At 43.5% G+C, this 17,747-nt stretch overlaps 1 long non-coding RNA gene across 2 annotated transcripts in view; it reads right to left on the reverse strand.

Moving 5' to 3' along the window:
• The window catches only part of LOC118923280 (uncharacterized), a 40,971-nt gene that overhangs the window by 19,318 nt on the left and 3,906 nt on the right, over positions 1 to 17,747 (reverse strand). For both annotated transcript variants that reach the window (XR_005029150.2, XR_005029149.2), the window contains exons 2-4: positions 12,421 to 12,470; positions 6,843 to 6,993; positions 4,464 to 4,551 (exon numbers count right to left, since the gene is read on the reverse strand). This is a non-coding gene — a long non-coding RNA (uncharacterized LOC118923280). The remainder of the gene's footprint in view (positions 1 to 4,463; positions 4,552 to 6,842; positions 6,994 to 12,420; positions 12,471 to 17,747) is intronic.

A 17,747-nucleotide genomic window follows, 5' to 3' on the forward strand; every position in this document is an offset into this window, starting at 1 on the left:
CATTTAAAATCCAAAATAAATATTTGCTGAGGACTCACTGTGCTATTTCAGGACTTGCCTTTACTGGTGAACAAGGCCACTTCCCACCTGTGCTTCCCACACTAGAGCCCCCTGGTTATCCTCATGCTAAGTCCTCCCCACACTCTTCCTGTTCTTTGCCCAGAAACTCCTACTCATCCTTCAAGGCCCAATTGACAAAGCTCTTCTCTACAGCCTTCCCTCACAGGCCAAGCAGAAATAATCGACCCCTTACCTGTTTGCAAACAGCTCATAGATTTTATTTCAAGTACAGGAATTAGAATTTTATTATTAGTTGATTATCTATCTCTCCAGTTGGTTTGTAAAATAAGTGACAAGTAAGGGCCTAAAACAGTAAAGGAGGGAAGAAATGAGCGAAGGAGATACACACCTGCACAGAGAAGCACAAACCGGAAAGTGAGGGCACAGGACAAACATGGCTGCTAGGAGCAAAGGAGAGAGAGAAACCTTCAGGGGGAGGTGCCCCTGAGGGCAGGCCTGGGATTTGTAGATCACGGTGGGATATTTTGGAGGGCCTAGTGCTGAAGAGGAGGATATGGGAAATAAGCTAGGAGGTGACACTGAGCTGTCAGGAGCAGGGTTTTGTCAGCTTAGTCCTACAACCACACCCTAGGTACTGTGCAAAATTCTGGGGAGATTCAACCCAGAATTGCATCTAATAGAGTAAATGTTTCTCTGTGTGTGTGCATGTGTGTGAGTGTGTGAGTGTGTAGAGAGCAGAGTGGGCAGAGAGCAGGGAGAAGAGACTGCAGCATAGTAAAGTTTGATATTAGACAAGCAAAGAGAACATTATAGAAAAATACAGGAAGGAGTCTCACAATATGTCCACCTGGCATTCCTCTTCTGTGTAATTCAGCCTCATGTGTGTGTGGTTGGGAGGATGCGGTGAGGGTCAGGGAGAAGGTCGCCACACGTCCTGTAAGAGGCAGATTCATGGCAGAAAAAGAATAGAAGTGATAGTGACTGGGGGTGGGGACTTGACTACTCCTGGGACAAGACAAAAGAAAATGGCAGACGTCCCCAGACACAGGTCCAGAAATAGACCAAGGAGGAGCAGCCGTGGGACACTCCTCTGGGGGTCTCATCCTTTCATAGCAGACCTCCAAAAATTCCTGACTTAGCTTGTTGATAATTTCATTTCCCAGCGGGTACGCAAGGAGCTAGGGGAACCATGCCCTTCAGTAAATTTTAATGAACAGGCAGAATTTGAGTCCACATGGTGTTACTTATGGGTACCTTGGGAGAAAGTGTGTGATAGGTGGTGAGGGGAACCCAGACACGTACAATTTTCTGTGAACTCCAAGTTTGCGGAATGCTAGTTTCTTAAAATTCAGGAGAAAGATGGACATGATTTCATGGCCCAGGATTTTGAAGAGAGGGAGGCTCAAGAAGGCCTGATGAACTCACACCTGGACTTGGATTGTGTGGTTATGACTGATCTTATTGAAAATAAAAGGGACCCTTCCACCCACTCCCCAGAGTGGCTATGCTAGGAGCGCCCTGATGAACTTTGAGTTGAAAGGGGCAGGTACAGAAACTGGTAAGAAAAGCACAGAATCCAGATAAAAACAAGGAACCTGGTGAGCATAAGGAAGAATAGTGTCAGAAATGCCAAAACCCCAAATGAGTTGATGATTGTAAAAGAGGCTGAGGACTTTACAGTCATACGAGGTCAAAAGATCAAGAAAATGATTTGGTTCACAAGAATCCCAGTGGTTAGGAGCACGGGCTCTGACCTTGGCTTCCATGTCTGTAAAGGAGCACTAACAGTACCTACCCCGAGGGCTATTTTGAGAACCAAACAAAATAACGTGTGTGAAACACATGGAAGGGCGGCTGGCCTGCGGTGGGGAGGAGTGTATGATGGGCCGGACGCCGTCTGCGTTTTTACGGGCGTTGCAAGCAGGTCCTGCGCCCGACGGCAGGGCTGGGTGGCAGACAGACGGGCCAAGTCCCACCCTCATGCAGCTGACATTTATGAGGGAGAAGTAAAGGCTCCTGAGAGGCAATAACCGTGTGGTAAGGGGTGCAGGGCAGAGGGGAGCGCCTGCCCGAGAGAAAGAGACTCAGACTGAGAGTGGAAGGAGAGTGGGGGAGGGGTGGGTGCGCAGAGAAGCAGCCTGATGCGCAGCCTGCTGAACAAAGGAACCGAAAGTTGGCTGTGACTGTGGAGAGCCTCTCAAGTGGCTTAGAGAAAGCAGAACCCTCCACTTTATGTTTTGTTTCAGTCTTTTTGGCCAGTAAGCATAAGAATATATTGGAGACCCTAAAGGTCTAAATATTGGAGACGGGAAATGACAAGAGCACTTAGCTTCTCCCAAGGAGAGCACAGCCCCCGACCATTGAGCCACTGGGTCCTGACTTCCTTGCCATCAAAGGGTCTCTACTTAATGCCCATCCAGGAGCACCTGCTTCAAACATGGGATTTCTGTGATGTTTCGACTTTTATTTTAAAAAGTTGTCAAGCAGAAAAGCATACAAACTTCCAACTAGTCATTTTATAAAATGCTTCGTTTCAGTGGTGGAAATTAAGTGGATTGAGGAGGTCGTCCAGGAAGATATGTATTTACATTTGCTGAAAATTGTTTCATGCAACCTGCTAGGAAAACAACATCCTATAAGAAGTAGACAGTGGGACAGAATTGAATTATTAGGCCTGGACAGGCCATTTGTTTTTAGGAGCAAATTCTAGGCAGCCATTTCCTTATGAGATACGAGTACACCTATGGTAAAAAGTCCAGTGACTGCTGTGTAATTTTTAAAATGTAAAGGCACAGGAAGGACAGATGGATATACAGCAATAGTTGTTTTCAGCATTTTTTGGAGAGACACAAAACTGGGAACCATCCATCAGTAGGGAATGGTGGAACATGGGTGGTGCAGAATACTGAAAAGGAGCTAGAGGGCTGTCCATGGTGTATACTTAAGTGTGCAAAGTAAACTGTAAAGTGTGCACTACTTCTGCATTCATAAAAAGAAACAACACAACACCTTAATTTTGTGCATATGTATTATAAACTAATTGCAAAGCACAGATAGAGCTCAGGATAGCAAGAATGGAGGGAAATTAGCAGGAGAAATAATTTATATAGCTCTGGGCTGTTTTATTTAGTCAAATAAGTGTGAATTGAGTCTGTAACTTGAAATATGATTTTTAAGTACATTAAAGAAACAATTTGAATCAGATATCAAAAAGAACAAGAAACGAGGAGAACTATCATGGTTATTTCACTTCTAGAGTATAAAACGCCATTTTAAAGTGATGTGCTGTGAGATGAAAGCATCTAAGCTTTCCTTCCACGGATCTTTGTGAGAAGTAAACACCACCACCATGTCAATCCACCATGTTGATGCAATTCCCATGAGTCCTCTGTCACCATTGAATGTGCCCAGGGTGCTCTTCGCCAGTTTGAGAAGCCAAGGGCAAATGCCATCCAGATGAGCCCCCACTTTTCAAAAGTTGAATCTTTAAGCTCCACTGATGCCTAATGTCATGCTCTCCCTCTGCCACTTCACAAAATCTATGACCCTTCAGAAAATGTCACACCTAGCAAACTCTTAGCATCTTGGTTGAGTGTGGACCCTGTAGCTGGATCCTTGAGTTCAAACCCAAGCTTGGTCACCTGGTGGCTGCTTGACTAGGCAAGTTGCTTAATTGCTCTGAGCCCAGTGAAGTAGGGATAATACTGGTATTCACACACAAGGTCCTAGGAGAATGAAACAATACATTTCGAAGTGCTTAGAGCAGCATCTGCAGGTGTTGTTCTATCACTTGCTGTTATTATCAGTCCAGATTCAGCTTTGGCACTACCTCTAGGATTCCCCTTTTTGACTATCTGCCTCTTCCTGTTCCCTCAGCAGCCTGCACAGTGTTCTGTGGACATTTCATTGCATGATTCTCTTTATCTAATCGTCTCCTCTTACCCTCCCAGTTTGGACTTGAGCAACTTGAGGGCAGGAATCAGATCTCCATCATGTTTGAATGGCCAGCACTTGGCACAGTGCCTAGCACGGGGTGGAGGCTAAATTGATGTTGAAGGTATGACAGGAACAATGGATGGATAAAACTATCTGACGTCCTTCCTGATTTAGGCTGTTTCGAAATACTTCAGAAAGCCTCAATGTTTGAGTTTGCATTTTGCTGTAGCTATTAGTACTTGTATCTTATTGCTGTGCATTTTCTAATTTATCTTTATATCAATCATGTTCTAACTTAAATTATGTGTTTTTTGGTTCATGGTGTGTATCTTTCATTCGTGTCCTTTTCAGTCACCCGCTAGAAGGGTCTGAGTGTGACTTTTTTTCCCCCGGATGTGGTGAGAGAATCTAGGAGGGAGGAAGTACAGAGGTGTCCTAAAGACAGTGACTAGAATTTCAAGGGGTCTTTTCAGATTCCACATTATAATGAAAGAAAAGGAACCAACCCCTTAAACGAAGACTCTTCAGTCACCTGTATCCAGGTCACATTTCAATTTCATTTCTTGTCATCAGCTCCTCCCCTTTGATGGTGTACTGGAGAGAAAACAATTAGGAAAGGTAGGATATTTAAAAGGGACCTGTTAAAGGGACCTTGTTAGGAAGAGATCCATTTCAAAGAACAGTCCTTTATTCTGACAGGGAATCTTTCAATCAAACAAAAACCTTGGGGTAAATCAATGAGGTGAAGCCATAGACCATTCATATAGTAAAGATAAAATATTACATTACATAGTGATGGGGCTCAGATGAAGTGTCTCCTGCCTCTTAGGTTAAGGGGGGTGGGTAAGAGTTTGCTCAAACCCATTTCCATTTCCTAGTACATAGGAACTAGATATAATATCAATCTGTTATAAATAAACATGATGTGTCTTCCCACATTGGTCATTGCTTCTGATTGGTCTACTCCATCTGTGACAACGAGATTACTTGTAAACCTGTCCTATATTTTAAAGCTGAACAAGAAATATTGATTACACAAATATTTTTATGTCACTATCTGTCTTAATAAAATAACACTCATGTCTGGACTGCATGTCAGTCTGCAAAGCCTGTCCAGAGCCAGATCTATTTATTTAAATCAGGGAAGGCAGATGGCCATGCTGGCAGCCATTCAGCTTGTCATGCTCACTTGGTGGAACACAGATAACACTCTTGGGTGTACACGAGCAGATTTCTGAAAGGAGGGAATTGACCCTGTGTTTATTTTATGAATCAGCAGGGAGCTATTTCAGATGCTAAGGCCAACAGCAGGCATAGCCGATTTCTTCCTTCTCTTTTTTTGAACCTATGTGGAGATCCTACTGGAATTTTGGGTTCAGATTCTTCTTTGGGTTCAATTTCTTGGAATTCCAGTTTATGAGAAGCAATGCTATGTCTGTGTTTGAAGGGTCAGCATGTATTAAGCACTTTCTGGTATGATCCAGTTGGTAATTCCCTGGTAAGGAAGAGGCTGGAACAGCCTGCCATCCTTGGACAGTTTTTCTGGGGACAGAGCACCATCGGTGATTCCCTGGCCACCTTTGAGGATAAATATAACAGCCCCGTGGAGGGGAAGTGGGCCATCCTTATGCCACAACCTTTTTGCTACAGCAAAACAGTCCAGACCCAGAAGCTGCCTTGAGGTTCGTAGGTGATTGCCAATAGTGAAGAGTTACACACTCAAGAAGTATTTGCATAGGAAATTCTCTTAAACCATGCATTTTGGGATGCTCCAATTTTGTTGGCAACTCAACCTCAGAAGAAAGGTCTCCTTTTGGGTATTGTGAGTCAGTTCAGTAAGTCTTCAATTTCCTTTCATGGGGAGAACTTTATTTCTTATTTTGCTCAAGGACAAGTTTATCTACCTCATAATTACACACACGAATTGTTATGGACTGAATGTTTTGTGGCCCCCCATCCCAGATTCATATGCTGAAGCCCTGACTCCCAAAGTGATGATATTTGGAGATGGGCCTTCAGGAGATAATTAGGTTTAAATGAGATCATGAGGGTGGAGCCCCCATGATGGGATTAGTGCCCTTATAAGGAGAGGGAGAGACTAGAGCCTCCCTCTCCCTCTCTCCCTTTCTTCCTTCTCTCTCTCTCTCTCTCTGTCCTCCCCCAACCCTGCTCTTCACATAGGGACCCATCAAGGAGGCTGCTGTTTGCAAGCCAGGAAGGGCTTTCATTAAACACTGAATCTGTTGGCACCTCGTCTTGGACTTCCCAGACTCTAGAACTCTGAGAAATAAATGTCTATTCAAACCACACAGTCCATGATAAGCAGCCCAAACTGACAACAAGACACCAACACTAAATAGAAACAGAATAGGATCATTTAGATTTCAAGGGTTAATAGGTTTGATTTATATTTAAACATTACTTTTTATTGATATTAGGGTTAATGGGACCAAGGGTGATTGTTGAGTTATCTCAAACCTTAAAAGATTCTTGTAATATTATGTTCTTATGGGGGAAAAATTAATCAAACTTGATAAAGATGAGTATTGGGTCCATAAAACCAGATACAACCAGAGACCAAACACTAGAATTGGCATTGTCACAATGATCATGGGAGCTTAAGCCTGACCTCTGCAAGAGCATCACTTAAATACAGGTATGTCTAACTGGCCGGAGGGAGTGACATATTGAGCTAAGACTTCCCCAAAATTTATTAGTTTTTTAATAGAAAGCAGAGCCTGAGGTACAAGGCAGCTATGGTTTTATGGGAAGGGAGTTTGGGGAAAGGTCAGAAACCTGGGGAAAGCAACAGAGGATACTGTTCCCCAGGAAGACCTTGGGACCTCCAGGAGCTGCTCTCGCTGGGCTGCAGAGAGAAGAGGTACCTGCAAGAGGGCAGTCAGCTTCAGGTCCAGGGTGCCTCCTCCCCAATTCTTCCTGCTTCTCCTTTGTGCATATGTATTCAGGGGAGCCATCCTGAAGTTTGATTCATGGGCTATGTATAGATGCAATTAAAGTCTGATTCTTTGGCTTGAGCTGTAATAGAAATTAGAGTTTAGTTTGTAAATCACTGCAGATAGTGTAGTATGGAATTAGTTTCTGGCAATATTTGCCTGGGAGTCTTACATGCTCTCTTGAAGATTGCATTCAGTCTGGCCTTAATTTATCTCTTTTATATTGTGTTTTCTTCTACTGTGGCTTGTGAGCAGAATTAATTTGGAAGCAGATTTTAAAAGGAGTGCATGTTCAAACTAAAATACCTTTGCTGATATTCAACCTTTGCAAACATTTATTGGATTGTTACCTCCTGGGACAGAAACAGCAGATATATTATAGTTACTTGTAATGCAATTTACAAAACCATTTACAGTTCACAGAATCAGCACCCTATTGATGAAAAGAGTTTAGGCAAAAAGTCACCATTTGAAAACAAAAGCCATGGGAAAGTCATTTACTTATATATATTATCAAGTTTAAGTATTAAACTTAGTCAGAAATGCATTATCTTAATCTGATTGGGCTTACATAAAAAAAAAATACCATTGACTGGGTGGATTAATCAGCAGAAATTTATTTCTTCACAGTTTGGAAGTTAGAAGTCCAAGATCAAGGTTCTGGAAAGTTTCCTTCTCAGGCCTCTTGGCTTGTGGGTGGCTGCCATCTGCCTCTGTGCTCACATGATCTCTTTTTTGTGCAAGAAGAGAGTCGGGGGTCTCCTCCTCTTCTTGTAAGTGCACCTACCCTAGGGATTAGGGTGCCAACCTCATGACCTCATTTAACCTTTGTCAGCTCACAGCCTTATTTCCAAATACAGTCACGGTGGGAGTTAGGGTTTCAACATTTGAAGTTTAGCAGGGCCACAAACATTTAGTCCATAAAATATATCATAATTAAATGTATAGCTCAAAAATTTCATATTAGTGAAAATATAACTACTTGACTTTGTACTATGTGTTAAAATAAAACTATCTGACTTTATGTTAGTCAAAAAGTAATGGACAAAACCCAACAGATATTACACACTTAGATTCTGTTCACTGTATTGTATACAAAATTATGCCACAATAAAGAAATGGAAGAGGAGAAAAATAAAAGAATAGTTCTTGATTTGAATCTTGCTAGTCAGCAAGCCTAATAGTGATGGTCCACTATTTCTTTTAATAATAATAATAATACTAAATAAGGATATCTGACTGTTTTATTATAGCATTTTACAGTTTACAAAACATTTTGACCTACCAGATCTCCTTACGCTGGAATTCTGGCAGCTCTCCCTGAACGCCTCCATCTATTGAAAGATGGTAGGATTCTGACAGATGGAGGCCGTATCCCTGCATGGGATTCTGACAGAGGGGGGGCCGTATCCTTGCAGATGCAGGGAGTGTCCCCACTGCCTCATAGCCTGCAGAAATCCTGTCATTCTACTGGAGGTAGCAAGCTAGATGACTTCTCTGGCAAAAGGGACAGGAAGACTGGACTCTCAGATTTGTCTTCCTCTCCTCCCAAGCTAAGTAGGAAGATCCCTGTGAGAAAGATAAGGAAATCACTGCCACAGCCGGGTTACATGGGGAAGGCCCTTAACCCAGGGCCTAGTCCCTGGAGAACTTTCAATAAAATGTGGTTATTAGAATGAATAATACTAAGACAGAGCACAGACAGGAACCTTGGCACAAACATGAGTGGGGTCAGCCTCACCATTCCAGGCCTGAAACTCTTGCTACTTCCCACCACTTTCAACCCAGGGGTGCCCATAGCTGGGCTGTTGGTTGTGGTCACAGGGGCTCATTTTTCATTTTGGGGCTGCCATGAACCCTGTGGCTAAAGATTCAAATAGACTGGCCTTGCCCATGTGCACAAAAGCCTGATGATAGACCAAGTTTACCTCTGTGTTACAATGTCCCCTAGACTGTCACCCCTAGGAGAACAGGAAATACCTCTGCTATATTCAGCAATGAGTCCCTAGGAACTAGCTCAGGGCTTGGCACATAATAGGTGCTCAGTGAGTATTTGTTGAATAAGGACTGACTCCTACTTTGTAATTCTGAGCCTTGCGGAGGTAACCAAGTGCCAACTTCAGGAGAAAAAAATCCACTCCTCATTAACCATTATTGAAAACAAACCAGAGGACAAAGTAAAGAAGGCTGTGGAAGCAGCTTGAATAAAACAGTCTGATTTCTCTGGCCAGTACCTAAGCTCACTGAATCTAAATGAAATGTCCCAACACCGTGTCAAAACATTTACATATGCCCTTCTAACTGAAAGCCTCGGATTGTGGCGAGGCTTTAGCATGCTTAAAGCAGCTTTTGATCACCACAGATTCTCGGCTTGTCCGTGACATTATTTTGACGGAGATGGTGTGGCTGGAGCCATGGCCTGCCCATCGAATGGCTTAGCCTCTGCTTCCTGGCTCAGTTCCTGGCTCAGGTGACCTCACCACGTAATCCCAGTAAGCCCTGGCCATGGCAACTCTGGGCAAGGTTTAAAGTAATGGTGACCAAGAGGCTAGGCCCAGCCTTAGTCTGGGCTTGTCTATCAAGTGATCATATGACATTTGTGTTGATAACAGTCAGACATGCCAGGCTCACTGGAAACCCAAATGCCCAGCGTGTGTGATATCTGCAGTGATCCCTTTCTAAGAGTCACTTGAGGTTTAGACAGAGAAACGCGTTTCATAGCTGGATATCAGTTGGTGAGGCCCTGACATTCCACAGTCAGTCGAGTTAATCCCTTGTAGAGGTCCCAGAGATATTTCCACTGCTGCTGTCTTCCCTTCTAAACTGGTCATCCGAATATGATAAATGTGAGTTTTATTGCTAAGATTAGATATGCCCTCAGCCCTAGCCCTGCAAAGTCGGGTGGTTTTGAACATGAACATTAAAGAAGGGCAAGGAAGGAGGTCTTGGCTGTGTCATCTAAGACGTAATCGCCTCCGTGGCTAAGTAAAGAAGCTGCCTTTGAACAGGAAAACTGGCTGTGTTCACAAAGCCTACATTAGGTGGCAAAGCAAACCTGTGCTTTAGGAGGAAAGGATGTGCCCTGGGAAGCCTCAGGCAGCTTCCAGACTGTGTAGGTTTCTGTCTTCCAGGAAGAATAGCTCCACTGGGTAGGGCTAGGCAGGCCCTGTTGGGCAGCGTAGTGGACAATGCATTGCTCTTGGAGTGTGTGGGGAGTCATATGGCCTGAGTGATGGGCATGTGTCCAGCCAGTGCCATCAGCACTGTAGGTCAGCCTTAACTGCAGTCAGTTTGAACCATGTCAGTTAGCGTGCCCTTGTGCACATGCACCCAGGTTTGGATGCTTGAAGGAGCACAGGGTAGAAACCAAACATGTATTGTGACTCTCCTCTTGTGTAGGTACAGAAAGTCCAGCTGCCCTCTCAAATAAGAGAAAAGAAACGTGGACTTTGAGGGACATAAGGGGGTCTTGGGAAATTCCAGAGTTCCATTGTGGGGTTCTGTGATTTTTCAGTCATGTTCCCATTGGGCTGTGGGGAGCACGGCACTGTCCTGAGGGCTGGGATACCGAAGGGACAGGAGAAGGACCCTGACTGCAGGAGCTCAGCAGTTAGTGAAGGAGGTGGCCTAGCACGCATGTGGCTAAGCACTATAGACACAAAGAGGGAGAAGGAGAACACAGTGCCATGGGGACACTGAGCGTGGGGTGCGCATACTGCCGGGCATAGGGAGTGTTCAGGTAAACTTCAGGGGGAAGCAGGGTTTTGAAGAGGTTTTGAAAAAGTGGACGTTTGTCAGGCAAATGGGTTTCATTGGGAAGGTGTTTAAGTTAGACTGGAGCATAGCATGAGTGCCCAGGAATGGGGATGGTGGCACACCAGGACCTGGCCCACAGTCAGGGCTGCCACGTGGGAAGCTCATAGGGGTTCCCTGAGAGCAGAGGGTGAGTTCTAGGAGAGTTCCTGCCAGAAGCTGAGGCAGGGCCACGTAGTTACAAACAAGGGCTTTGGTTTTACAGGTCTCAGGAAGCCGCTGAGGGCTCTTTAAGCAGGAGAGACCCGGTTCCAAAGTGAAGTTTGGAAAGATCAGCCTGGGATGCTGCGTGGACTGGCCAGGAGGAGGACACAGTGAACAGCCCAAGGCACAACAGGACTGAGTGCTTCGCCCTCTAGCACAGACTTTGGCCCAGGTTTGGCACCTTGGTGGTTCCATTGCCTCAAGGTGTGTGTGGCGGTCCTGGGAGGGAGCTGCCTGGGGGCTCTGTGCTCCCAGAGAAGCAGGAGGCACACTGGACAGACACAGTGCCTCTTGGAGGCAGGAGGTGGGCTCTGGAGAAGGGAAAACAGCAAGGAGGATGCGTGGCATCTCTGAGTCTAGTTCCCGAGCATGTAAAACAGTCCCTTGAGGCCTCCAGAAACACGTTACAAGAAGACTGTGCAAAGAATGAGGCTGAACAACAGCTAGTAGAGATGAGTAAAATAGAGTAAGAAAAAGACTAATTTTTGTATAAATTTACTTTCAAAGGAACAAAGTGAAGATCATGCATTTTAGACGGTTTTGTATCTGACTTTGTTCACTTAGCATTATTTCAACAGCATCAGCTTCTGCCTTTAAATATGTTGTATTTCTTGCTAAATTCCAAGGCATTCTTTGTGCTCAGGAATAATGCTTCATAGTGCCTAACACAGTCTACAGAAGGGACCTCTGTGCAAATAAATTAAAATATTTTACTTAGGTCATGTTAAAAATTAAGGAGGGTTGGAAAGATAAATTATTTGGCTCTGCAGTGGCATGTCAGACCAAATATAATATAGCAAAATATCGGTCTTACAAAAAGAAAAGTCAAAGGAAAAGATTATGTTCAAAATTGCTCCTGGCTGACTGGCCTCCTGGTTATTAATTCAAATGTCCCTCCTATTGGTGCTGTTAATGGCTTCAAACAGATCTTGTCTCCTTTCATGCAAGGGAAAAATTGGACCCATTCCAAAGAAAATAGCAGTAGCAGAAGGAAGCGAATATTTGCAGCATTGTTAGATAAGTCTGACTATTAATTTTCTTCAACTGAGTCCCTTTCCATTTTTCACAGATATTTCTTACACTGCTTAAATCTACAAGTTAGATGTTCCTAAAGCTTAAAAAAGATTTTTAAATAAGTAAGGAATTCTCCAGTTTGATTAACATCCTGTCCCCTTTCTCAGGCTCTTTCCCCAGTGTAAGGTACTGAACAAAGCAGTAGGAACCTCAGATGTGGTGTGATTTTTTTGTTCTCAACTAGAGGTGGGGGCATTAGAATCTTTGGGGTTAGGGAGGAGAGCTAGGCAGAAATAATTTCAAAAAGCTTCTCATGGGATTCTGACATGTCCTCAGGGTCCTGGTTTTAATATTTAGAAAGTATTTCTTCATTTTGAGCTCTGTGTAGTGGTCATTTTTCAGTTTTTTGGATGTCTTAAATCCATTCCGTCTTCCTAAGAGCACCATGATTTTCTTCTGGGGCACAAATATAATCTACCTTCCACTGGAGCTGCTTGTGTTGGACAAATAAACCTGGATGTCTTCTCCCTGTGGAAGTTAAAGAGATCCCTGTAAGTTCCTTCTGCCAGACTCTTTCTGTCACTTCCCTGGGACCGTCAAGGGGCAGAGGCTTGGGACCCAAGCATGCCTAATGAAATGCATGCTTCTAGGACTTGAGAGTGACACAAAAACAAAGGAAATGGTTGGAAATTTTTTTTGTTTTAGAAGTGGTGCCAAGGTGGTCAAGATCTTCTAGAGCTACCACTTTCTGGCTGGCCCTAAGTCAGACATGTTTCTCAGCTTTTCCATTAACTGGTGAATTCCTCTCTCCAAGTCAGGCGAGTTCTACTGCTCAGCAGAGAATGCTGACTGATGTTATCTGTCACCTCTAACTTTACCCTTCTGATCCTAGTTCAGGTCTCTGCTGTTACACACAGTACATTCAATCCCCTGTCTGTATGACCTCTGAAATTTTTGAAGACATGTACCATGTTCCTCCTAAGATTTCTCTTTCTCAAGTGAACATCCCCATTTCTTTAAATGCTTCCTCACCTGTTGTGGTTTACGTAGCCTTCACTGTTCTGTTTTCCTTGGCATATAGACCAGTTTATCATTTGGTACTTTGTTCTGTTCAGATTGTGGTCAGATCTTTCCCTTCCTTACTTTAACCTAGGTACTCTATTTATGTGACTTTAAACTTGCATTTGATGTTGTTAATCTTATGTCACACTCTTGACTCTGAGTGATACATAGTGGGCATTCTTGTATTTTTCAGTCGGTTTTGAAAAATTAGAAGTGGGATTTAGCCCTTATTCTTCTTAAATGTTGTGCCTTTTGTTTTTGTTCTATCCTAAGATCAATGCCATTAAAATCTTTTTTTGACACACTCTAATCTTAATAGTTCTTCATATCTTTTTATCACCTACTTGCTTGGCAAATATGCCTTTGATGTTTCCTTTAGATCATTGGGAGAAGGGTTGCCCAGTTCAGTGGTATAGTACAAAAGATCTCCCTCCAAGTACAAATCAGTTCATTAATATCCTGCACAGCGTATTACTTGCTGAGAATCCAACTTAACTACACTATATTTTTCCATCTTGCCCACAGAAAATGATGAGCAGCACTGTGTGCTCTCTGGCTGGAAGCGCCATGTGCAGTGTGTACCTCCTGGGGGTGGGGTGGGCATCTGTGAAATGCAGTTTGCTTTTCTATCTTCTTTTTCATATTGGTACCATTTCCCTCCAAGCAAAGCCTTAGGCAGAAGCCCAATACATATAAAACAGTGGGTTAGCTCAGGGGCCAAGTGGGGGTAGGGGTGGGCAATGCTTGCCCCCAGTACTTTAGCCACCTCCTTACCCCTCCACCTTTGCATTTCCTCAGAAAGGGGTGACTTCTAAGCATTTATGGCTTCAACGTTCTGATTTAAAACATGGTAAATAGCAATGGTTTCCTTAATTATTTCTTTTGCTTTCTTCAGATGTCAGCAGGAGAAACCAGGATTTTATAAGATATTCTGCTTTCGTAGGTTTTTATTTTATCTTAAAAATATTATTGAAATCCTCCTACACGAAAAGCTTTGTGCTAGACGCTGTTGTTGAATCTCAGGTGTCCTGCTCAGTACATTTATTAAAGACTTAGAGGAAAATATAAGTGACAAAAGTGTGAGTAATAATTACTATTAAAGACAAAATAGAAAAATCTTCATAAATTGAGGTGAGGATAGTGGGAATTTCATAGGGATAAATGTAAACATGTCACTTTTAGGTTTTACAAGATTTATAAATGAATTATCCAAGTATAGGATTGAGAGATGTACCTGAAAGGTATTTTGCCTTTTGCCTTTTGGGGAGAGTTGCAGAAGCAGGGTGGTGAAAGATAATGCTACCTTTCACAGAAAGCCTATAATTGGCCAGGTATTTAACTTAAATCATGGTTAGTTTCTGGCCTTAAGAAATATATAATCTAATAAACAACCATGTTGTGATAGTGCAAAGGAAACCAGGCCTAATCAGTTGGGGATTTCATTTGAAGAGTAAGATCAATCCACAATTACCTAGTGCTATTGTTTTAACATAGGAGCTCTAACTTGCTTTAATTAATTTTTTTGCTTTCAAGAGAAACTAAACTCCTTTATGAATTATATATATATATAGTGATTGGTTCAAGTGTTTTTCTCAGATTATCAATATTATATAGAAAAGCTGTTCAGAGCATACGAAAGATACTTGGAATATAATCGCCAAATTAAGTTTAACACTTAGTTTGTAGGAAAATTAGAAGAAAACCCCACAAAAGTTGTTAAACTCTACCTACCTACATCCATGCAATTTACAGAATGCCATTAAGCATCTGCTTGCATAAGTAAATAAGCACAGATGCATGCCTATTTTCTTACTGCTTTTTTCAGCTTTTTCTGTGGTACAGAAAATAAAGTCTTTGATACTAAAGTGGTGACTATTCAAGTTCACAGAACATGTGGTAGTTCATTGTTGACTCCCTTTGCTCATACGTAATAGAAGGGAATCATTGTCTACATTTCAGCTCCCCTTCCTAATGTTCCCCAAATAGTGATGTAGAAGTTCAGAACTACAAGAACTGCATTGTAATATTAAGGCTCCAAGTTTAGTGTGGCAGCCTAGGATTAGAATATAAGTGTCTGGAAGGTAGAGACCTGTCTTCTACTTCTCTCAGGAGGAGCTCCCTCTGTGAGTGAGGAGTTGGAACTGGCATGCTCAGTGTGCTTGCCTGCTTTCTATTCCTAGCACCTTTCTTGTAGCAAGACCACAGGCTGTGAATATGCAGAAAGCTCCAAGCAGCTAAGTCATCTGTTTTCACTTCCCCGAAGATGCCAGAACTTCAACCTGACCATAGAAAAACACTTAATATAATTTCTTAACCTTTATGGTGAATGCCAGTGTGCCAGAAGTGGGGTCAAATTCCTGGGACAAAAATAAACCTTCCAGTTCACTGCAGCTTGTCCTTATGGCCTTGTACAGCAGAGAGGCTTCCATAGAGGCCAGCTTGCTTGTGTACTGTGCAAAGGTCCCCCCAAGTCATTTTGTAGATTTCCCTGTGCTTTATGGATTGTGGCTGGCTAGAATGGCTAATTAGCTTATCATCAAGCAAATGGATTCAGCCATCATGTGGATCAGGGAGAGCTTTGCTCTGGTACCTAGCTAGAGAACCTGATAAATTTAAACTCTATTCCTTGCCCCAGGCACTTGACCTAGGAAATGCCTATTATTGATTTAAGGTGGACCAGAGACCAGTTTATTAGTCCCTTTGACAATTGGGGAAGAAGGAAACTGAGAAGAAACATTCCCTTGCTGTCTGGGCAGGACAGCCCAACTCCTTAAGTTGCAGAACTTTGGGGCTTCCACAGGCCACACTCCTAAGATGAGGATGGACGGAAGTTCATCATCGATGAAGAGGCTCAGTGCTCTCTTTGTCATGGCTGGCAATGGGAAGTCGGCACAGAGCCCAAGATAGAAAATGCACTAGTAGATGAATTAGTGAATGATTGCACATGTTCATGCAGGATGAAAATGTTGCTTATCAATATCAGTCAATAAAAACTGTTGCTTACCAACTAATATATGTAATAAATATTCCTTGTTGACAGGATACTGCAATAAATACTCCAAAGCCTCTCACTTTGTTTAATTTCATCAGTTTCATTCAGTATGTATTTGGCCTGGAAATGCAGAGAAGGAAGCTGGGATTTTATTACACGATGTCTATTCTACCAAATGGGCTTTCTGACATCCCAGTGAACTCAGAACCAAGCCTTTCTGTTATTCTCACTTCTTACCCACCTCTGGAAGACGTGTTCAAACATCTTTCCAGAACTTGAAACTATCCAATGTCCTGAGCCACTGCAATTAGAATTGGGGAGATTTAAGACTTGGGTCCAAATGATAACATGAACACTAAAAGAACAAATAAACCAGCCCACTGACACACTGCTCAAGTGTTTGAAAGTTTAACCTACAAGGGCACTGCTGGAGTCAAAGATGACATTTTAGGCTGCCGGTGGGGCAAACAAGAAGCTGAAGGTCAGAAGAGATTGCAGGAGTTCAGACCAGAGCTGCCCAGGAGACAGCAAGTCCTACTGTCCACGGCACTCAGGACGCCCCCAAACCCCTGCTCCTCGGAGAGCCACCCGCTGCCAGGCCTCCTTTCCATTGGCAGCTGACTCCGCAGGCTCCAGTTGCCCTCGTGGAGCAGAGCCCATGCAGCTTGCTGTGGCTCCCGGTGTCCCCGGCAACTAAACAACACCTTTGTGTGTCCTGGCGGCCTGCGATGCACGGGTGGGGCCGCAGTGCTCAGGAGGAAATCCCTGAGTCAGGGTGGCGGCACACACTGCCCACTCCTGCTACCCCTGCCTTTAACAGAACCACGCAAGGCTGTCTTCAGGTTTGTGGGGCTGTCTACAGAAAGCACACGTTCTCTTTGTTAGCACAAGCACACTGTCAGCTCAGGGGTTTACTTTTCTCTGTTGACTGTTTCATCCTTGCTCTTGTGTTTGGTCTCTGACATCATGTAGTTTTTTCTTCTCTCTTTGTTTTGGCATTTCTCGTGTGTTCTTTTATCTGTCTCTGCTCCCCGACCTCACCTTCACAATGCGTGCACTTCGGTTTTAGACAGCTGGCTTGCTTGCTTGCTTTGTGGATTACGTGAAGAATCCTAGTTTTAGTTTCACTCTTTTAAAGATCCCCTATGTGCTAACGTTGCCCCTGTCTATTGTATTATCAGCAGCAGTCTTTACTACTATTTTTCTAATTGTTCCTTCCCCCCTTGTTTCAACCTCCCAAACACAGGGACAAGTCAGTTATATTTGGGGGTTACTCGGCCCTCTCTCTGGGAGGTTCTTTCAGCATCTGTGTCAGTTCCCTGAACATCCACATGCACACATGCGCACACAAACACACTCACACACACGTACATGCACACACACACTCCCCTCTTGCTTGACTAATTGGCTATGGCTATCCTGGGGGTTTCTATGGTTCTTAGAGGCCAGTGTGATTGAACTGGCACTTAGGGACCCTTAAACCAAGCACATTTAAAAGGTTGATTTAGAAGGAGCTTTGACAAAGACTCTTTTAATTATTTTTTCCTCTGCTTTGCCAGTGCACGCTGCTGTAGCCTGTTGGAGGCCGGTCCCAGAATCATTAGGGGGCCAAGCCATTAGGTGTTCCTGCTTAGTCTGCAAATATATCAGGCTTATCACGTAGAACTCTGTCTCCAGCTGGTTTAAAATGTAGGTGGTGCCAGTGGGTAGCAGCTGTTACAGGCTGGGGAGCCAGGAGATGGCGGGGACAT

Source organism: Manis pentadactyla, chromosome 12 (assembly GCF_030020395.1).
Source record: "Manis pentadactyla isolate mManPen7 chromosome 12, mManPen7.hap1, whole genome shotgun sequence".
Lineage (NCBI taxonomy): Eukaryota > Metazoa > Chordata > Mammalia > Pholidota > Manidae > Manis > Manis pentadactyla.